Here is a 21,818-nt window from a genome sequence, read left to right on the forward strand (position 1 = left end):
AATTTAAATTAGAAAATTACATAGTAGAAAGAATACAGTTTTCGTAATCAAAGAAACCAGGTTCAGCTTCATATTTCCTGATTTCGAACTGTATTATAAAGTTATGTAATCAAAAATAGTATAGTATTTGCATGAAAAGAGGCACATAGATCAAGAAAACAAAGAACCCAGAAATAAACTCATGCATATAGTAAGGTCAATTAATTAATAAGAAAGAAGCCAAGAATATACAATAAGGAAGGGAGAGTCTCTTCAACAAATGGTGCTGAAAAAACTGGACAACCTCATGCAAAAGAATGAAACTGGATCCCTATCTTACACCACATACAAAAATCAACTAAAATGAATTAAAGGCTTAAGTTGAAGATCTGAAACCATAAAACTCTTAAAAGAAAACATCAGTGGACATTGATCTTGGCAATGATCTTTTGGATTTGATGCCAAAAGCAAAGTGAAAATAAACAAGTGGCACTACATCAGACTTGAAAGCTTCTGTACAGCAAAAGAAACAATCAAAAAATAAAAAGTCAATTCAAATGATGTATATGATAAAGTGTTAATGTCCAAAATATATAAAGAACTTCCACTCAATGACATAAAGCAAATAATTTGATTTAAAAATAGGCAGAGGAACTGAATAGGTATTTTCCGAAAGAAGACATACAAATAGCCAATAGATACATGAAAAGGTGTGCAATGTCACTAATCATTAGGGAAATGCAAATTAAAAGCACAATAAATAACATTACACCTGTTAGAATGGCTCTTCTCGAAAAGAGATAACAAGTGTTGGCGAGGATGTGGGTACCCTTTAGCATTGTTGGTGAGAATGTAACCTGGTGTGGCTACTATGGATAACATCATGGAAGACCCTGAAAAAATTAAAAATAGAACTTCCACGTGATCCAGCATTCCCATTTCTGGGTATATATCCAAAGGAAATGTAAGTTAAATAGGATATCTAAGAGATATCTGCATTTTCATATTCATTACAGCATTATTCACAGTTACAAAGATATAGAAACAACCTAAGTGTCCATCAGCAAAAGAATGGATAAAGAGAAAAAAAAAAAAGAATGGATAAAGAAGATGTGGGATGGATAGATAGATGGATATGGGATGTGGAATATATATATATATATATATAAAGGGATTTTATTCAGCCATGAGAAAGAAAGAAATCCTGCCATTTACAGCAACATGGATGGCATAATGTTAAGTGAATTAAGTTATAGAGAGAAAGACAATACTGCATGGCATCATTTGTATGTGGAATCTAAAGAGAAAGTCAAATTCATTGGAACATAAAGTAGAAAAGTGGTTGCCAGGCCTACGGGGTTGGGGAGGGTGGAAAGAATAGGGGGAGGCTGGTAAAAGGGTACAAACTTTTAACTATAAAATGAGTAGGGATCTGTGGTACCTGGCTGGCTCAGTTGGTAGAGCATGCAACTCTTCTTTTTTTAAGATTTTATTTATTCATGAGAGACAGTGAGAGAGGCAGGAACATAGGCAGAGGGAGAAGCAGGCTTCCCACAATGAGCCCATGATGGGGCACCCAGGAATCACGCTGTGAGCCAAAGATAGATGCTCAACCACTGAGCCACCCAGGTGTCCCAAACATGCAACTCTTGATCTCAGGGTTGTGAGTTCAAGCCCCATGTTGGGTGTAGAGATTACTTAAAAACAAAATCTATAAATAAGTTAAATAAATAAATAAGTAGAGTACAGATCTAATGTATAGCATAGTGAGTATACTTGGTAACACTGTATTTTATAATTAAAATTTGCTAAGAGAATAGAAGTTGAATGTTCTTACCAAATATATACATATATACATTACTATAAAATATATACATGACATTACTATATATATATATATATATATTATATATATATAACATAAAAATATGTAAGGTGATGGATGTGTTAACTAAATGGGAGAGATCTTTTCACAATGTATACACATATATCAAATCATGACAATGTATACTTTAAATGTCTTCTAATTTTACATCAATTATAACTCAATAAGTCTGAAAGAGAGAGAGAGAAAGAGACCAGGTTCAAGTACTGGCTTGGCCTCTTCCTACCTATGCTAACCTTGACATGTCACCTATCTTAGTAGAGGCTACCCATCCAAGATAGCCTTCAGCACCATGACATTACCCTACTGCCTCAGGCTGATGCCACTACTTACCAAGAAAGCAATGGGCAAAAAATGATCCAGGGGGGATCCTGGCTTCATCAATGTGTATTCCTTCAGTTGTATTTTTATTTTGTATTTTGAGGCTCATATTCTGCGGGGCTCTGCCTCTAAGTTCCTCACTCAGTAGGCAGACTTTAATCAAAACTTAATAATGTATTAGAGACATACTACTCTAAAGCATTCCATACTATTCCAAAGCAATCTCAGCATCCCTAATATCACCTCTGATCTAGAACCCCCTCAGGACAATGTGAGCAATAAGACAAGTAAACCTAGAATGTTCTTCCCTCCAGCTCTCGCTAAAAGTTGCACATGATGCCTTCCCTTGCCAAGGCACCATTGCCTGTCTATACCAGTACCGAACGCCCTTCTGTTTCCCAAAGAATCCTCACATAGATGAATATATGCTGATATGGAAGCATCAAAGCCAATATTTTAATGGTTTCAGAAGCTGTCCTCATTTTCAACCATTAGCTCAAAAAAGGAAGCAATGAGCTCAAGACCTTAAAGTGAGATAAACCTATAAGGAATTTTTTAAAGGGTTGGAGTTATTTACAAGGGTTAGTAAATGTATGAAAACTGTTAGTGAGAAAATAAACTGATGCAACTTCCTTGGAGTGGAGGGCAATTTGATGCTGTCATCATTTACCAGCTGTGTGATGCTGAGTTTTATTTTCCTTCCTGGCAAAATGGAGCTCTAATACCTACCTTCCGGTTTTGTTTCAAAGATTAAATGTGACAGAGGGTCCCACACATAGTTTGTACTTAACAAGTATTACCTCCTGCCTTACTCATCTTGGGCTGCCTTAACACAATGCCACAGACTGGGCAACTTAAACAACAGAAATATATTTCTCATAGTTCTGGAGGCTGGAAGTCAAGATCAAGGTGCCAGGAAGATAATTCATTCATAGTCTTCTTTTCTTGGGAAGGAGGGAAAGAGAAAAATGGCAGGTGGTGGGGGGCATAGATTAAAAGAGAGTAGGAAGGAGAAGTACTTAAAGAGAGAGAGAGATGGAGGGAGAGAGAGAGACAGGGAGAGAGGAAAGAGATTACTCTCGGTGTCTCTTTTTATAAGGGCACTAGTCTCATCATGAAGACCCCATCCTCAGATCTCATCCAACCCTAAATATCTCCAAAAGGCCCCACCTCTAAATATTATCCCTTTGGGGGTTAGAGCTTCAACAAATGAATCTGGAGGGGACACAAACATTTCATCTGTCACATCATAATGTGAGTAATCAGCATTTTAAAAAAGGGAAAGATATTTGCTCAGACTTTGATTTCTATTGAGACAGATGCTAAGAAATCTATTCCAGGATATCAGGTTTAAGCTGGGGTTTTATTTTTAAGTTGGAGAATATATTCTAGGGTTTTCTTTTTCATGCCCCAAGGCAGGAGCAGTATCATCCTACCATGCACATAGCAGGTTTATTATCCCTCTCAGAAGGTATGAGAAGCAACTGTTTCCTCTGATCCATTACAGAAACAATAAAAAGTTCAGGAATGGGGAGCTCGGGGAACGGGGCCACAAAGCCTAGTGGGCTTTGGCCATAATATAGTTCCTATAATGCTTAACTAAAATTTGTCTTAGACTTTCTTGGCAAACTATCCAGGAGGTGGAAACACACTAGTGATCTTTCACACACCTGCCTTTACTCTGGTCTGAATTTAGTCACCTTAGTAATAATGAGAATTTTCCATTAGAATGACTTACTTTAATCCCCAAATTCTAACTTTAAACCTTGCTAGGCTAAGCAAAAAAAAAAAAAAAAAAAAGCCAGACACAAAAGAGTACCTGCTGTGTTTCCATTAATATGAAGTTCTAAAACAGGTAAAACTAATCTTTGATGCTAGAAATCAGGACTGTGGTTCCCTCAAGAAGGGCAGGAATTGAATTAGAAGGGTCACCAGGGAATTTTCTGGAGTAATGGAAATATTCTATAGCTTGAGGGCTTACACATTTGTCAAATCTCACCAAGTTGCCCTTAAGATCTGCTCATTTCACTGTAAATAAAACCTCAGTTATAAAAAGTGACTATATGAATTTCGGCTCTTTTGTATCAAGTGGAATGTAATTATGAGAATTATGTGCATTTTTCCTTAGAAAGATCTGTCAGAAATCTTGATTCACATTTTTATATAGTCTTCAGTAGCAAACAGGAGTATGGATTGGGATAGAAGCCATGTGTTCCTCAGGTATTCTCTCTGCATTTCTGTAGCCATCCATAGAACAGCAGTTCTCACTGGGAAGAGAGGGACAGTGGAAATTAACACTTTTTAGTGGGGTATATCAGAGTTACCAGGCTGTTTTTCTAGTATAGGTATGGGCTATCTCCCAACTTTACCCCCAAAGATTCTCTTGTGATGTTCCCCCTTAAGAACCACTCCAAAGTGTGCCACTCTTATTAATATTGTACCCCTCAGGGATGTTGAGTAAAAGCTCTTGATTCTATGCAGTTGGGTCATTCAGGTAGACCAACCTCTGCCTCTCTTTCTTACTGCCATCTACCAACTTCCGAAGTATTCTTCTTCATTAACTGACAATGATAGGACCTGCATCTTTTTTTATTTTTGCAATTTTAAAGCACTTTAATTAATATAATACAGGGTTTCTTTTTTCTTTTCTCTTCCCAAAATCTATTACTAAATTGTATGTCTTTTTTTATTGGAGTTCAATTTGCCAACATATAGCATAACACCCAGTGCTCATCCCATCAAGTGCCCCCTCAGTGCCTGTCACCCAGTGACCCCCATCCCCCACCTACCTCCCTTTCCACCACCCCTAGTTCGTTTCCCAGAGTTAGGAGTCTCTCATGTTCTGTCTCCCTTTCTGATATTTCCCATTCATTTTCTCTCCTTTCCCCTTTATTCCCTTTCACTATATTTTATATTCCCCAAATGAATGAGACAATATAATGTTTGTCCTTCTCTGATTGACTTATTTCACTCAGCATAATACCCTCCAGTTCCATCCATGTCAAAGCAAATGGTGGGTATTTGTCATTTCTAATGGCTGAGGAATATTCCATCGTATACATAGACCACATCTTCTTTATCCATTCATCTTTCAATGGACACCGAGGCTCCTTCCACAGTTTGGCTATTGTGGACATTGTTGCTATAAACATCGGGGTGCAGGTGTCCTGGCGTTTCATTGCATCTGTATCTTTGGGGTAAATCCCCAACAGTGCAATTGCTGGGTCGTAGGGCAGGTCTATTTTTAACTCTTTCTCTCTACCCCACTTACTATCATAATTCTGAGTGATATCAAGATTCATATAAATGAGCCATCCAGAAACACAGACTTGGACCTCTATAATTTCAGTGGCTGTAACTTCTACTCTACTTGGCTAAGTCATGCCTAGAAACTATCATCTGGAGCTGCACCAGATCAGAAATTCCAAATTCCATTATTCCACAATGGGCCTTAATATCTATGTTATTTTTCTACTTCCTTTGTACCTTCATTCCCATTAAACCTACTTTTCGACTGCAGAGACCTCCAGCTCTTTGAACCCACAATTTTTTTCCGAGTCTATGAAGACCTTCTGAAGGTCTCTTGCTAACCTAATCTGTAATATATAATTGATTGTCTCAATTATTCTTGACCAGTATCTTTGACACATTTTGTTAATATGCTTTCCCTGCTACAGCAACTATATAGTAAATCTCTAGCCTAAGATCAATGCAACATTACTGCTTATATATCTCATTATTCTTGTGTACACATGTCCCTTAGTAACACCTGGTGACCCTTTTACTTGCTCTTTAGACTGCTTTCCAACCTCCTCAAGAATTATTCCAAACATTTGCCATTCTCCCCAAAACCCTCAGCAGATCACCTAGGCTCCTATATCATGGAGAAATTGAAATCACTAAGCTCACTCTCCATTAGCTTCTTGCTTTCAGACAGCAGTTTTAATGTATTTTCTAGCTCACATTCTTATTCATATCTGTACCCTTGACTCCTTTCCCAAAGTCTAAGAACACAAGGTAAACCCAAGGTATCTCAAGGTCAGTGCCAACACTTAACTCACCCCCTTCTCCTCTGACACTTTATCAATCATCTTATTTTTGTTCAAATATTAATCTCTTTCTTCCTACCTCTTCCTCTCTTCAGCCTATAAACATGCTCATGTCAGGCCCATGTCAAAAACAAATCATCTGGATCCCATGACTTATTCTAGCTACAATTTATCTTATCATCACCATATTATTAAGATTATATTTTTGGGCAGCCCCGGGTGGCTCAACAGTTTAGCGCTGCCTTCAGCCCAGGGCCTGATCTTGGAGACCAGGGATTGAGTCCCACATTGGGCTCCCTGCATGGAGCCTGCTTCTCCCTCTGCCTGTATCTCTGCCTCTCTCTCTCTCTGTCTCTCTCTCTCTCTCTCTCTCTCTGTCTCATGAATAAATAAATTAAAATCTTTTTTTAAAAAAGATTATATTTTCTTAGTATAACAATGGTTTTAATTGGTAAATCTTTTGAGTATTTTAAATCTCAATTTCACTGGACCACAGAGAAACTTTAACTGATCACCCTAAAATAAACACTCAAAAATTGTAAGAACTAATAAACAAGGTTAGCAAGGTTGCAGGACACAAGGTCTACATGCAAAAATCAATTAGTTTATATATATATATCACCTTACACTTGTCACAATGGCTAAAATCAAAAAGACAAGAAATAATGAGGTTGCTGGGGATGTGAGAAAAAGGAACCCTTGCACTCTGTGGGTAGGAATATAAATCAGTGCAGCCACTGTGGAAAACAATGTGGAGGTTCTTCAAAAAATTAAAAATAAAAATACAGTATGATCCAATAATTTCATTACAGAATACTTACCCAAAGAAAATGAAAACACTAATTTGACAAGATATATGCATCACTATTTTATTGTGGTATTATTTATAATAGCCAAGATATAGAAGCAACCTAAGTGTCCATCGATAGATGAACAGATAAAGATGTGGCACACACACACACACACACACACACACACACATAAACAATGGACTATTACACATCCATAAAAAAGGATGAGATCTTGCCATTTGAGACAACACAGATTGACCTAGAGGATATTATGCTAAGTGAAATAAGTCAGACAGAGAAAGAAAAACACCATATTGTGTCACTCAAATATGGAATCTAAAAAAACAAAACAAATGAATAAACAAAAAAAAGGCAGAATCAGACCTATAAATATAGAGAACTTATGGTCCTGAGGGAAGGGGTGGGGACACTGGGAAATACCAACTTCCAGTTATGGAATTAATAAGCCATGGGAATAAAAGGCATAGCACAGGAAATAAAGTCAGTGATATTATAATAGCATTGTATGGTGACAGATGGTAGCTACACTTGTGGGAAGCATAGCATAATGTTTAGAGATGTTGAATCACTATGTTATACGCCTGAAACTAATGTAATATTGTGTATTAACTATACTCAAATAAAACAATTGAAATAAAAAACAATTATTCTATTTCTATACATGAGCAATGTGAAATCCAAAAAATGAAAATTAGAAAACAATCCCAATTATAGTAGTATTAAAAGAATAAAATATTTAGGAATAAATTTAACAAAAGAGGTATGATATTTGTACACACAAAATTGTACAATACCATTGTAAGAAATCAGAGAAGACTTAAATAAATGGAAAGATATCAGATATTTAAGAATTGGAAGACACTATTATTAAGGTAGCAAAGTCCCCAAATTGATCTAAAGATTCAATGCAGTCCATTTCAAAACCCCAGCTGGCTTCTTTCAGAAAATGACAAGATGACGCTAAAATGCATATGGAAATGCAAAGAAAGCAGAATAACCAAAACAAACTTAAAAAAGAATAGTAGATTCGGGGGACTTACAGTTCCTAATTTCAAAACTTACTACAAAGCTACTGTAAACAAGATACTGGCACAAGAGTAGACATATAAATAGACAGTAGAATGAAAGTCCAGAAATGAACTCTTACATTTATAGTCAATCGACTTTTGACAAGGATGTCAAAAGATTCAATATGGAAAGAATAGTCTTTTCAATAAATGGTGCTGGTATAACTGCATATGCAAATGCAAAAAAATGAAGTTGGAACTTCGGGTTTCAGCCTTACATGTAGATAGCTTGTAAATCATCAGTCCTAATCTTACATGAAAAAAACTGAACAAACTAAAAATTGATGACTTGTCTTGGACTCATGATATTGTGGGGGCAAAGAGCTACCCTGAAATCTGAACATTTAATGGAATCCAGGGGCACTTGGTGGCTCAGTTGGTTAAGAATCCCATTCTTGATCTCAGCTCAAGTCTTGATCTCAGGGTCATGAGTTCAAGCCCCATGTTGGGCTGCACAGTGCAGAAGGAGCCTACTTAAAAAGAAATAATGGAATCCTAAGAGTCACTGAAATCTGCTTAGGTGAAGAACTGGAGTCATACATTGATAGGAACACTTTTTGCGGTAATTTCAACAAATTGTTAGAGCTGAGTATGGACTAGTATGAGAGAAAGAGACTCCTGGAGTCTGTGCTCTTTAGGGTCTCTTTTGCTTTCATGGGCTTTACTTCTCAGAACCCCATCAGGTTCTCACAGTGAAGAGCCAAGAAAGATAAGCTCATAGCTCTGACATGTGATGAAGAATTTTTTTTTTCGAAATAAAGCCAGAATTTCTTCCATAACAAAGTCCTATTCTACAGAAGAAAGATTTTGCCAGAGTCTTATTTTACCTGAGAGAAGTACACTGCCTTGATTCCAGCTCCCTCTACTTTCATGTCTTACTTAAGGGGTGGAGGGAATCCAAGAAACACTTGTGAAGGACACAACCCAGGTACCTAAAACACTGATATTTAACCATACAATTACAGAATGCTACCCCTTACCAACACCTCACCACCACAAAAACAGACTCTGTCTAAGGAAGAGAAATTCTAGGACAACAAGGGGAGACAAAAACAAATACACCATAGAAATTTGAAGCTTCTGTCACCTACAGCTACAGCAAAATTAAACACAGCCCAACTCATATCATAGTAGACCTACTCGGCTTCATTTATTTTAATCATTCCTAAATTTACTCACTCTATTATAAACTCTTTTATTGAACATGTGATTGGTTACATGGCAAAAGACACCTAACCCTCTAATATTTTTCACATTATATAAATAACTATATTATTATATCATTTACATCTCTGCCTATCTTATTGCCCCAATTGTTGAAGTCCTTAAGGACAACATCTGTGTTTCACTTTTCTGTACCTTCTGTGGGTAGCCTGAGTGCTAAGTGAGTGAGTGTGTGGATAAATGAATGAATCAATAAGCATAAGATTTTATTTGCAGTGACCAGGGAATCCTTGGGGAGGAGGTACTGCAGTTCTAATTATTATTGCTCTAATAGAATTTCCTTGGTCTTAGACATCTGCCTCCAGGGAAGGAGTGTGGTACAATGGGGAATGGTCTAGAAAAAGGAAATCTGCTTTCTAGACTTGGATGTACCATGAGGTAGCTATGTGGCCTTGGAGAGCTCAACTCTGGGCTTTTTGCAGATCTGTAAAATAAACACTCCTTTCAGTTCTATCATTCCAAGATTCTTGAAGCCAGTGGTCCCTATTAAAGTGGGAAAAAAATCACTGAAGTAAACTCTGAGTGTAGAAAATGAGTATTCTTTTTCTTATACCCTCTAATAGCTACGACTTCTTAAATGCCTGCTATATTCAGGCACTGTTTTAACTGCATCACCTATATTAACTTATTTAGTTTATTCCTATGAAATAAAACTACTTTATCCCTCCTTCATGTGTGAGGTACAGAAAGGTTATGTGACTTACATAGCTGGTGGCAGAATGAACTTCAGCTCCAGGCAATCTGGCTCCAATAGGTGTGTTCTTGATCCTAATGTTTCTCCTATGCCCAAGGGTAGCACCAGTCTTCTGCCCTTGGAACCAATGGCCTCTTCCATCACCATATGGTTCATTTGAAAGATTAAACTCTTGCCTCCCTGGAAAGTGATAATTCAGAATGATGTTGTGAAAAGACACCCTTCCCAGTAGAGCAAAGACATATTTGCTAACGCCCTCATTTGGGGCAAGGGCCTTTGTTTTATTTGACATTACCAGCCCTGGATTGGGAAATCAACCTGCGGAGAAGCTTTTGAACTGACTTTTGGACAGAATGCTGTTATTTTCCCAAAACCCTATCAAACATGAGGTTGAAAGGGGAGTCCTTTCATTGCAACATCACCTATCTTCCTCCTGCTGACAGGGTTCTGTTTGCTTCAATGTCAAAGAAGGCTTCCTTTATGGGTTCTTCCACAGGAACTGGATTTAGGAAGCTACCATAACACTGCTTCCTCCCATTCCTCAGCTCAGTCCAGCAGTATATCATCTATGAGAGACTTGCTTAAATGGTTAAACAGCCTTTTAAAATGGGGTTAGGAAGAATAAGTAAACAGGAACTTTCCATCACATGAAACATGTACTTTGAATCCAACAAAGTATACAAAGTAACAGGTAAGATAAAGGTAAATCTAGAACTAACAAAGATTGGGATCAACATTCAGTGTTGCTGGACCTTCTTCCTGTTATTCCAGCCACATATTTCCACCTCATTCTTCTTTCTGGTCCTTCTCTTTGCTCCCCTTATTTCTTCTCCCCACCTGTCCTTTCCCATAACACTGTATTATTGTCACATTTCCCCCTCCTAGGTCACTGAGGAAAAGAGCCTCATATGAGTGCATATAAAAAACCCTGAATATCCATATATGGATAGCATATGCTTGCACTTTGAGTTTTTTCATCTTTGTAATCATTCATGCATACATTCAACAGATGATGATTCATCGCCGGTTCAGTCTTAACTTTCTTACCCTACCTCCTCATACCTTAGGACAGTGTTTCCCCAAGGACAGTGGACTTAGCTAGGGAGAGGCCCAAGGTAGCAGAAATTGGGGCATATTCTCAATAGTTTACCACTGGTCATGGATTCAGCGTTTGGTAGAAGCCAGGTCTACAAATTACAGCCTTGAAAACAAAAACAAAAACAGATGTTTGGAAAACTAGCAGAAACAAAGATCTTCCTGTCTGGTGCTTTTAATGTCTTTCTGGAACTTTCTTTTGGAGCTCTGGAAAAAACTCAAGTACAGGGAGGAATCAAACAGTGTCCCTCTGTCAGTATCTGTTATCTGTTCACTAAAGAAGCCATACAAGCTTGGGAAACTTTTCCAGTGCCACCCTATCATCCAATGACTCATAGAATATCATAGACATGAGATTATACATGAAGTATATAAGAGTACATATGAGGTATATATAAGTATATACCTCATAAGAGGTATGGCTTTTGACCAACCTTATTATACTGTTTATCAGTATTTATTGAGCACCTTCTAGGCATTCAGCCTGATGTTAGGTGCATTTCTGCCCCTTTGGGCTCTTAGAACTAAGTTGGAGATACTAGACAGATGCAAATCAGATAATGGATGCAGCAATATAAAGTAGAAACAGTCCATGATCTGGAATCTTAAGTCTGGATATGGCTCTCAACTTTACCACTTGTTAGCTGTGAAATACAGTTAAACCTACTTCAGAACTGTTGCATGTGCTTTGTATGTTACGTAAACTATGTATGAAGAGAAAATATTTTTCTGGTTTTTAGAAAAGAATGTGAAGCAGGGTAGGATTCCTTGTCAGGTTACTACAATCCCATGACATAAGCTAGTGTTTTGCAAACAAAAAGTAACCACCCATTGGTGGATCATGAAATCAATTAAATGGGTGGTGACCAGCATTTTTTTTTTTAATGAAATAGACCAGAACAGAAAATATCAGAGTACACCACATATAGTAAGGGTAATTTTTGTTTCAGGCACTTTTATCTCGATTACATATATTTATGTATACTGTATTGTGATGGGGAAAGAATTTCTTAGTATGGGTCACTTTCAAAAAGTTTGCAAAATGCTGAGAAGACTGCATGCCCTCTCCATTCCGGTGTCCATAAAATTATTTGGATTCATCCTTGTTACCCCTCTAATGACCACTCGTTAGATTTCTAACTCAATCAATCTAGTAATTATTGATTTCTGTACTTGCTCAGCCCCATGGAGCAGTACCTATAGAGATCCTGTGCTCAAGGATCTAACCAGGAAGGAGAATGACTAAAAACAACTGGAGACAAATGAGAACATTTAAATGCCGCATGGGTAATAATTCCTCTTCAGTAACAGGAGGTCACAGAAGAGGAGAGGGAGCTCAGATATTAGGGGAGATTTCCAAGAGGTCCACTGAAAGCAAACCCTAGAGAAAGAGACTTGGCTCACAGAAAAACAAAAGAGAAGTAACTAGAGTAGAGGACAGAGCCTGAGACAAGTGGAGGAGAGCATAGTCTTTCTGAAAAGTCGGCCTGAGCTACCATGTGTAGCCATTCTCCCCCTCGTGAGTCCTTGCTTGCCTGGTTGACCCCAACTACCAGCTCTCACCAAGCATAGCTTGGGTCTTCTCCCCCTTAGATCATCTTCCTTCAGCTCTGACCCTGGCCAGTCACTAGTTACTATGTGTGGTGACAAATTCCCTGTCAAGACAATTGGCTTCGGACCTGTGTCTCAGTGTCTGCTTCTCTGACTCATTTCAGAGGTTTCTTGATGACACAGGAAGAGTTAACTGTACTATTTATTGGAGGACAATGATATTCTAATATTCTAATATCATAAAAAAAAGAGCCAGAAACAGGATCAGCCTGACAAAAGTGATCTTACTGATGACTTGCCCAGTGCAGTCAAATTGGGGTTGCTGTTGCTTGCATTTGTTACCAGCACCCATATTGCTACCCAGCCATCCTCGTCTTCTCAGAATCCTTCTCTCCTGAACACAGAGACAAGAGGCAGTGGTGAGAGAGCACTAGACCTCAGACATGAGAACACTGAGTTTCCAGGAGGTTTACTACTGGTGCTCTGGAGCTCCATGTGGATGAAAGCACCAACTCCAACCCCTAGTAAATTATTTATTCCCAAAGTATCTGAAAATCTACTCCAGGTGTACTAGAAAGTTTTGAGATACAGAGATGAATTAAGTATGAATTTGATCCTGTAGCTGTCACAATAAGTATCTTAACTAAGGAGTTGTTGGGGTCCAAGGATGGATTAATAGGGGCTTCAATTATGTGCAAAATTTGCTAGACATTTCTAGGTTTTTATAGTAAAAAGACACTAGCTCTTACCTGCAAAGGGTTCTATGTCCCCTCAAATTTTTTAAATGATTAGTTTTCTCAACTATAGTTTTTATATTTTCTTATATTAAGAATAGTAGTCCTGTAACCATGAATCAAAAGCAGCGGAGGGTGCTTTTGAGTAACACTGGCTTCTATCTGATTTACTACCCCAACATCTATTCATTAAGTTGGTCAGTTATCAGACTGTAGTGACAGGGTATCACAGCCTCCATGGAAATACATATCTTGTATAAGATTAAAAGTGCTTTAACCAAACCTAAGGTCTGACTCTCATTTTCTGCAAATATAGTATGATATGTCACTAATCCCTGTGACATTTATGCAAGCATTTTAGTTTGTCTCCTACTGTAGCGGCATGTTCAAAACAAGTAAACTGAAGGTAATCAATTTATTGTGCAATGTAGACAACCCCACTATTTCTATCATCATTGTGAAGAGTATGGACTGCCTCATGGTGGAGTCTGTCACTAAGATTGCTGCTATTGAGACTATGGAGACAAATTACTAGGTGGGCTGTATCATATCCAGCAAGGCCATGATGTTTCTTTTTGAGTTGGCTCATTGCAATTCAGAGTCCCATTTGGCTAATTGTTATTTGATGTCATTGTGTATATACAAATTTGATTTTGAAAATTTGAACCTAAGCAAATCTAAAATTTATTCTTTGAAAGTGGATATTTCTTTTTGCTTTTGTTGTGGGTGAGGCATTTATTTTTCTTTATTTTTTTTCTTTTGCTAAGGATCTTGGAGGAAAGTTTACCTGTAGGAAATGTCCTGTAAGTTACTTAAATAACTCTTACACACTTGTATAAGCTAAATCCAGATGTTTTAATCAGAAGATTAATTGTGGCCTAATTTCACAGCTGTAGCTTTCCTAAGTTCAAAGAAGGTTAATTCCATACCTAAATTGGAATGCTTCTTTCTCTTCATAGGAAAATACCTAATTATTTAGAGTAATAAGTTTCTTTCAGATAATTAATACTAGCAAAATTAATTCATTCTCTTTATAAAGCATTGGTCTGACAATGAGTGAAAAATTTAGGCTGTAGAAAACATAAGTTGTCCTCTATTTATTTCTTCCAATATTCCAAATCAGTAACTATCTCTACTATAACGGGGTCATTACCAATAGAATAATAAAAAGGAGGGAAAGTTAACAGTTATATATATGTGTATATATATATATAACTTGCTATCAGATAAATTTGATTTTGGAAAGTTGTATAAAAGTTGTATGAAATAAGCTCTGGTTGACTGCTAAAATAATAGAAAATAATGCCAGGCAGCTTCATAACCAGTGAAAATCTAACATGAAAATGTAGAAATATCCACTTAGTTTATGATGCTGCATCTCAAATATACATTTAGCTGATAATGGGAAAGCTGATTAAAGTTGGCCCAGTGACATTTTTCAGATGGCTGAGAAATGAGAAATATATTCTCCCCTTCACAGCTTTATGTCTCATTGGTATGAATTGATACATTATTTTGCTAAAGACATGAGTATGTGGTCCATGTAGCAGGGTGTTTATATTTCTAATTCTAAACTACTCTTTTTTTCCAAATCCCAAAGAATTTTACTAAAATAAAAATTATGTCTTATTACTGAAATCATAAGAATGAATTAAAAACTAGACTCTGTGCTTTTGTTCAGGGTAAAACAATACCTTATAAAATGTACAGCCAGAAGGAATTTCACACAACACAAAGGAAGAACATTCTCTGTGTTAAGTCTGACCAGACAGATAGTAGAAATTACTAAAAACCATCTACTGCACCAAGATAATATGGATTTTTCCTTCTTTATTCAGTAATTTTTTGAGAGTTGTGAATAAAATGTGTGTGTATATGCAAACAGAACTTGTAAAAGTGAACTGAAAACAATTCTGCCAAAGAAATTATCTTTGTTGATCCTTCATTTTTTAAAAGACTTATTTATTTGAGAGAGAAAGTATGACTGGGGGAGGGGCAGAGGAGGAGGGAGGAAAAGATGCCCTGCTGAGCATGGAGCCTAATGCAGGGCTCTATCCCAGGACCCTGAGATCATGACCTGAGCAGAAATCAAGAGTCAGATGCTTAACTGACTGAGGTACCCAGGTACCCCTCCTTACTGATCTTTTAAAACACATGCCTACTTTCTTAAAATGTCCAATGTCCTTTTCAAATCCAACTGCACCTCCAGAAGCATTCCTATTAACACTGTGTTTTAATTCAAAAGGTGATCTTTCAATGGAACAATGGAAACTACCTTGGAGGGAAAACATTCTTATTTGACACATCTCATAGGCAATTGAGATTTGGAATGGAGACAAATTGTGAATGGCAGATGAAAAATAATAAGTTATGAATCTCCATCAATCAAGATGTGTGATTGAATATTGGCCACCAAATATAAAGATAGCTCCTTCCCACACTCAAGATAGAAGAGATTTGTTCAACAATTCATTCATTTATTCATTCATTGAACAAACACATCATGTTTGAAATGGTTTCAGAATGGACAGATGCCAAGGGGATTTCTCAGAGCCCTTACTGTCTCCAGGAAAGTTTATTTATGTCACCTTACAGTCTCATCAAAGCTCTAAAGAGCTTTATCAGCTATAACTGGGAAGAGGGGTTCATTTCTCTGTTTGTTTAGTCAATAAAATTTTTTTGAACATTTTCTAACTTCCAAGTACTTTGTGTGACTCATAGGTCTACAATCTTTTTCTAAAAGAAAAGATTCATGTCTTCTTGCCTCAAAATATATATATTTTATATATATATGATATGTATCATATATACATATGATACACACTATAACATATATGTTCTGAGTACTTGATTACAATGAGGCTCACTTGGAGCTCTTGGTCTCTACTCTTGGTCTCCCTAAATGTAAGAGTAAATTCTGAGCAAGGTTTGTACTCTCTTCTCCACCTTCCAGGTCCTACCATCACTATCTTACCCATCATCACTCTTTAAAATTATATTTTATTTATCCTTAATGTATAATACTTAAACCTGATGTAAAATACATTTAATATATAATATTATACACACACACACACATACCTACATATATATACCTATACATATATAGGTTCCTATTGGTTCAGTTTTTCTGAAAAACTCTAATAAAAAGGGCATATGCATATACAAGTGTACATTTGTATGTGTAGCTACATTGTACATAGTTTTACACAGTTCACACACTTATAACCATTATTTTCATCTGCTTTTCACATAACAGTCTATCTTGGAGACTGTTCTATATCAGTGCAAATATAGAACTGCAGTTTTCCATTGTATATTTGTTAAGTAATTTCTTTTTAAGATTTTATTTACTCATTCATTTGAGTGTGTGTGAGAGAGAGGAGGAGCAGAAGAAGAAGGACAAGCAGACTCTGCACTGAACACAAAGCCCAATGCAAGGCTCAATCTCACAATCCAGGGACCATGACCTGAGCTGAAATCAAGAAACAGATGATTAACTGACTGAGCCACCCAGACTCCCCTGTTCAGTAATTTATTGAATTAACTTCCTATAGACGGACATTTAATATATTTCTAAACTTTGCTATTAAAAACAATATTGTGGGAATATCTTTGTACACATGTCACTTTATAGATATAGGTATATTATACACACCTACAGATACACATTGTGTCTAAGACAAGTGCTTAGAGGTATAATTTCTGGGCCTCAGGATATGTACATCTTGCATTTTGTTTGGTCTTACCATATTGTTCTCCACAGAAGTTGGGCAGATTTACAGTTCCCCCATCAATAACAGCAAAGTGTGTTTTCAAAATTGCTTTATCTTTGCTAGCCTGACAGATGAAAACAGGGATCTTAGTGTAATTATGATTGTATTTTTCTTATTATAAGAAAGAAAGAGCATCTTCTTACATGTTTAAGAATGATATCCTTTTCTGTGAACTGTTTATATGCTTTGTCATATTTTTGTTGGTGTTGAAAGCATGGCTTTTTGTAACAGTCATTTCTGTGTGCCTAAGGAATAGTCCCAAGATACATAAATGTTTTACTGTTAAACTAGAAGTTGACAACAGTCACTTGGACAAATTATCATTAGAATTTAAAAGTTAGTAAATTAAACTTTATCAGTTACATCTGATAATGTAGATGGAGTGCAAGGACTATTGTGTGGTGATCTATGTCTTATGTTTAATTATAATATGAGGATAAAATACCAGCCAATCCATTCCAAGTTGGGGCAATTTCTGTTCTCCTTAGAATTCTCATAGTTAAATCTATCAAAGAGTATTCTAAGGTTAAATAATTTACAATTAGAACTCAAGGTTTTGTGAATTGCTATGTAAGGAAATACTTTCCCAAATTTCAATATCATTAAAGAGCAAATAATAGTTGATGACAAATGCATCTAGCTTTATCCTAATCTCATCAGTTGTTCTAAAGCTTCTTAAAGCCATGACTCTCCCAGGTACAGCCATTAAAAAAAGAAGAAGAGGAAGAGGAAGAGGAAGAGGAAGAGGAAGAAGAAGAAGAAGAAGAAGAAGAAGAAGAAGAAGAAGAACTTTTAGACCTTGCATAAGTCTCTTAGTTTCTAAGGATCTTCTTACCTCACTCTAAAGTGTAAGTCAATCAGAGAAAGACAATTATAATATGGTTTTATTCATATGTGGAATATAAGAAACAGTGCAAAGGATCACAGGAGAAAGAAGGGAAAACTGAATGGGAAGTAATCAAAGAGGGAGACAATCTATGAGAGACTCTTAACTATAGGGAACAAACTGAGGGCTTCTGGAGGGGAGGCAGGTGGGGGATGGGGTAATTGGGTGACATGCATTAAAGAGGTCATGTGATGTGATGAGCACTGGGTGTCATATATAACTGATGAATTACTGAATTCTACATCTGAAACTAATGATTGACTATATGCTGACTAACTGAATTTAAAATTTTTTAAAAGTATAGAGAATTACTAAATAATCTAAAATTCTATGATTCTTTATTCTCTCTTCTTACCCTCTGTAATTCAACATTGATTATTTTACCAAAAAAAAGTCACAAAGCCATGAGTTCCAATTCTAAATTCTTTAACATAAGAATATTCTCCAAAGGACTGAACTGTGAAGGTTTACTTTCCACCCCTGACTGGATACTACAGACATAGGCAGCCCCATCCACTCCCACCCAGTGTCCAGGAGATTCTAAGGCAACCCAATTTTCAAAACAACCATGAAGGCTTTAACTGCATTGAAAAATGTATAATGTTACCTATGATAGTTTTACAAATTGTATAGGAAAATAATTGTTTTTCATAAATATTAAAAGAAAGGATGGCTTCCCTGAAAAATAATTTGAGTTTCAAGATTTATGCAGGAATTCCATTGAAAACATAAAGGTACCAGATAAGAAGCTCAAACAGATTTTTAGAAAACTGAGAAGTTAGAGCTACTTCTTCAAATACTTTTCAAATAATTCCAGTTACTTCAAAAAAACTACGTAGTAAAGAAAATATCATGGACATATTTAATAAAACACAAGTATCACAAAAAGTATCAACTGGCCATTCAGCTGGCATCCAAAGGAACTATTTGCAAAATTCCTCATAGGACTGGGGCTTTCATCTTAGTGGTTAACCTCTCTCCACCACCTCCTGTGACCTCAGCAGTGGTGCACCCCTCCTAAGGCAATTATAGTAGGTCTTATAGTTTGGCAGTTCTTATAGGTCATACTTCCTTTCTAAGAGTATAAACTAGCAGAAAAGAAGCCCTTTTTATTCACCTTGGGAAAATGTCTGAGGTAGACATATGTGTGCACATCAGAAGATCACAGACATTTGGAAGAAGAAAGGGAACTGAATTGAAAGGATGTATTGACAGACTAGTGATAGAAACTAATACTTACAGACTATTTGCCACGCTCAAGAGCTGGGCCAAGTACTTTATCGGCATTAATCCTTCTAAAAATCACAGAACCTTATCAGGCAGGAATATCTATTATGATTCCCTTTCCACAGATAGGAAAGCAAAAGGGACAAGAAACTAAATATGTCCCTTATCACATAGCCAATAGGTGACAGCAACAGGGTAAGCCCAGGCCTCTGGCTTCAGGAGTATGTGCTCTTAACCACTCTGCTGGTCCACTTCCTAAAAAGAAAAGATACATGAGCTAAGGAAGCACCATACACAGCTTTGAAAAAGTGGTGGGTTTCTGGGTCTGCCCGTGATCAGCTTGTTCTACAAGAGTAATTTCCTCAAGACTATCCAACATGTGGAAGCTCTGCCCTCCTCCTTAGACCACAGGCTACCTTGAACCAAGTCTGGCTAGCCAATGAATTAATCAAACACATAAAATCTTTAGAAAGGGAAGTTACAAATGCTTCAGCATATCAGCACAAACCTATACACACTGATTTCATACATAATGTAAATATCCAGTTCTCTTAACTGGGCCTGTCTCGCAAAATGCTATTTTACTAATTGATTAATTGACTGACTGCTGATGGGAGGAAGCCTTAGTCTTTTAGTTTTTTGAGCCCTGGCTTCATTTGTAGTCAGGTACTTTAACATCTCACTGTCAGCAATTCATAGAACCAATACACAAAATAAGCAAAGATGTAAAAGAACTCAACAACAGGATCAACCAACAGGATCTGATTGACATTTATAGAAAACTACACCTGGGCAGCCCGGGTGGCTCAGTGGTTTAGCGCCGCCTTCAGCCTGGGGCGTGATCCTGGAGGCCTGGGATCCCATGTCAGGCTCCCTGTGGGGAGCCTGCTTCTCCCTCTGCCTGTGTCTCTGCCTCTCTCTCTGTGTCTCTCACGAATTAATGAATAAAATCTTAAAAAAAAAAAAAAAAAGAAAGAAAGAAAACTACACCCAACTCAGCAAAATAGTATGTTTTCAAGTAACCATGAAATATTCAATATGTTAGACCATACTCTAGGTCATAAACAAACCCCAACAAATTTAAAATAATTGAAATCACACAGCATAACTTCTCTGACCATAATGGAATCAAACTATGGTTGAGTTCAAACTACACAACCAAGTGATATAATGCTACTTTTGCCTCATTTTGATATTTTTATTAAATATAATATTACTATACTTTTCTCCAAAGGCTTATTGATATCAAAAGTGTCACTTTTTAAATCTCCTAAATAGCCAAATAGATTTCTTCTAGCACTTCCTTGAAGAAGCCTGATATCTCGCATAAATGATTCATTTCTAATTTATAATTTTTGCACTTAATCTTTTCTTGCCAGAGACACCTTTATTTCTTCCCTACCCAAAATATCCACAGTGTCAAGCATTAATCTGCCCTTCTAGATTAGGCCAAGGTCTCCATTGTCTGCATTGTCTCTGGAGCTAAGTGAATTGCTAGCCTGGAGGTAGAAGGGAGTCCATTGCTCTCTGGGAGCCTGTCTTTAATCCCCTTGAGGTGAGTTTACTCTACTAGAAGAAAATTAGCCCCTGGAGAGCAAAAGTCAACAACCTTTATCATTCTTCTTCCTGGGTTATTTTGCTGTTATTGACAGGCTGTCTTAATGTCCCAGGGAGTTGTTTTCTGGATTTCTTTTACCCTTGGAATAAATATCCCAGGATTTGATGGCTGTGTGGCCCTCAGAGTGCAGTAGCAATGCTGCCCAGCAGTATGCCTAGAAACATTTTCCAACAATATCCTTCCACTGCAGCAAGTACCATGGCCAAAACCCATCTCAGGAAGCCGTTAGACACAAAGGAAGCCATACTTAGTTCTGCAAGGCAGATACAAGACCACCTGGATCATAGTCCACAGTTAGGTAGTCAGCTAACAGGATCTCCTTGAAGCAAACCCTTCTCAGGAAAAAAAAAAAAAAACTTCCTTCTCAGGAAACACAGAAAGTATGGGTCTATATCACAGCCCACTATAAGGAGATCATGTACTTCTGTTTGTGATCTCCGTTCAGGCTATTACAGGTTTACTTATGTCTGCCACCACCCCCAAAATTCACATGTCGCTGTGGACTGAATTGTGTTGCCCCAAAATCCATATGTTGAAGCCCTAATCTCTAACATGACAATATTTGCAGCACATTTCTCTCTCTCTGTTTCTCTCTTCTTCTTCTTTCTTCTTCTTTCTTCTTTCTTCTTTCTCCTTCTTCTTCTTCTTCTTCTTCTTCTTCTTCTTCTTCTTCTTCTTTTTCTTCTTCTTTCTTCTTCTTTCTTCTTCTTTCTTCTTCTCTCCCCACCCTATCCCCACCCCCTGCCATGTGAGGACACAGGCTTCCTGTAAGCCAGGAAGAGAGCTCTCATCAGAACTCAACCATGCTGGCATCCTGATCTCAGACTTCCAGCTTCCAGACTGTAAGGAAATAAACTTCCTTTAAGCACCCAGTATTTTATTAAGGCAGTCCAAGCAGAC

The 21,818-nt window shown here is 37.1% G+C and overlaps 1 long non-coding RNA gene across 5 annotated transcripts in view; it reads right to left on the bottom strand.

The window, feature by feature from the left end:
* LOC144281162 (uncharacterized) overlaps nucleotides 1-21,818 on the bottom strand; it is a 60,278-nt gene that overhangs the window by 25,775 nt on the left and 12,685 nt on the right. For 2 of the 5 annotated variants that reach the window (XR_013349645.1, XR_013349646.1), the window contains 2 exons: nucleotides 10,042-10,211; nucleotides 4,341-4,452 (listed from right to left, as the gene is read on the bottom strand). This is a non-coding gene — a long non-coding RNA (uncharacterized LOC144281162). Of the gene's footprint in view, nucleotides 1-4,340; nucleotides 4,453-10,041; nucleotides 10,360-10,453; nucleotides 10,782-21,818 lie in introns of those variants that run through there. The other 3 variants (XR_013349647.1, XR_013349644.1, XR_013349643.1) reach the window with 3 other exon arrangements.

This window comes from Canis aureus, chromosome 12, assembly GCF_053574225.1.
Source record: "Canis aureus isolate CA01 chromosome 12, VMU_Caureus_v.1.0, whole genome shotgun sequence".
Lineage (NCBI taxonomy): Eukaryota > Metazoa > Chordata > Mammalia > Carnivora > Canidae > Canis > Canis aureus.